The following is a 2,106-nucleotide window of genomic DNA, read 5'->3' as shown; positions in this document are numbered from 1 at the left end:
TATTATTCTTATTTTTAAGTATTAATTATTTTTCCTTTCTTTTTTACTTTCCTTATCCTATAGGAAGGAAAGTAATGTAATCGGGTCAAATTTTCGATGGTCAGTTTTTAGTGCAAAACACGTTTTGAGGTCCCTAGAGCCTAAATACAAAGTTTCAGCCATTGGTGCGTGTGTGTGTCCTTCTGTCTGTCTGTAAACAAAATATCTCGAGAACGGTAAGAGCTAGAGAATTGACTCTAAGCAAAAAGACCATGTTTGGATCACCCAGTATAAAACGAAAAGAAAAACCAAGTTTTGATAACATCTCAGTGTCATCACTCCTGGAAAACGTAAAACAAGAATAATAACCCACCATTTTCCCGAACAACAGTAAAAAATAAAATAAATAATAAAAGAAAGTCTTCTAAATGTAGAAAACACTATTCTTTTCCAAAAAAAAAAAAAAAAAAAAAAAAAACAAAAAAAAAATCAAAAACAAAACAAAAGAAGAAGAAAAAGAGAAAGAAAAAAAACACGTTCCTAAGTTTTGTCGAAAATTGGCATTCGGCCGAATCTCGAGGCCAAAGGCCAATTTCTGAGAGCAAAATTCCAGCTTTGTAATTCGTGTTTCTCAAAAGTTTGACGTCACAGCAACAAATGTAATGATTTTGCAATGTTTTTAAAGGTTTTTCTTCTGTAACATTACGTCATCGGTCATAATCTTAACTTTTACCAAACGGAAAATCCAGGTAGGTACTAATGTTCATAAATTGATTGCAAAGTTCTTTCTGGAACAGGGGCCAGATCAAATTTCTTCCCGAAAAAGTTCTTCTTCTTAAGGTGCCGATCCGCTTCGGAAGTTGGCGATCATCATGGCGATGCGTACCTACTTTGTTGGTGGCAATCCTGAACAGTTCTGCTGAGCTCTTCTCAAACCAGGTTCTGAGGTTTGCCAGCCAGGAAATTCTTCTTCCTGGAGTTCTTTTCCTTCTATTTTTTCTTGCAGGATGCGAAATAGTTCAGACTCTGATAAAAACGAAGTGAAAAGGCTTCAAAAATTCCAGTTTCAAAAGTAAACACAAAGCTACCTCTGCCTTTGGCACACGAGGAAGCAGAGCGCTGTGATATGCTCCGAAATAAATCCTTATTTAGATTGTCATATCTCTATAGTAGCAGATTTTTATTGTGTTTTCGAAATACGCTTTTAAACTCGTGAGCATCATCAAAAAAGAATTATTAAAAAAAAAAAAAAAAAAAAAAAAAAAAAAATGCAATGTGCTCTGTGCAAATAATATCGTGTGTCAAGTGGGGTACCTGCACATTGAAGTGAACTTAGTATCCGAGCATGGAGAAAAGAAAGGTTACTCTTGAAATGCTTTTTGATGAGTTGGGAAGTATGAGAGCTCAACAGGGCGAAAATTATACGGAGACCAAATCCAAACTAGACAATATTGGCGAAAACTTGGATTCAGCCAAACGGCTCTTGGATAACCATTCTAAACAATTGAGAGGGTGTGATTACGAAAGAGACGGAAGAAACTGGTTATCTACAGGGTCCCAGAAGATGAAAATGATTTAGATAATCTGATACTTGATTTGTTTCGTCACAACTTACAGGTCAATGACTTCTCTATCATGGAACTTGACTTCTGCAGGAGACTGGGGAAGATCCCTAATCCTTGTTATAGAAAAAATTATCGAATAGTTTCCAAAAAATTGCCGTACCTAAATTCCCTATTGTCCAAAGTCCCTCGCCTTATCCGCTAAACTCTCCATCATGGGCAAGGACAGTCTGCACAGCTCCAGCACCCACACCATGGACACGCGCCACCCCTGCTCCCCCAAAGTCCCTCGCCTTATCCGCTAAACTCTCCATCATGGGCAAGGACAGTCTGCACAGCTCCAGCACCCACACCATGGACACGCGCCGCCCTTGCTCCCTCCACACCTGCGTCAAACATCGCTCCAGTCGGCCCTGCCTCCGCCAACGCCGCCTATGCAGCTGCAAGCTCCGGAAGCAATGCATCAAATTCTACAGCCAGCTGAGACTGAACCAGCGCTACCAGCCCCGCGGGTTCCATCGCCCGCGGGAGCAGCTGACGCGGGCAACATCAACGTGAACGATCA

This window comes from Diaphorina citri, unplaced genomic scaffold, assembly GCF_000475195.1.
Source record: "Diaphorina citri unplaced genomic scaffold, Diaci psyllid genome assembly version 1.1 scaffold2453, whole genome shotgun sequence".
Taxonomy (NCBI): Eukaryota; Metazoa; Arthropoda; class Insecta; order Hemiptera; family Psyllidae; genus Diaphorina; species Diaphorina citri.
The sequence above is the reverse complement of the archived record's forward strand: the minus strand, read 5'-3'. Positions refer to the sequence as shown.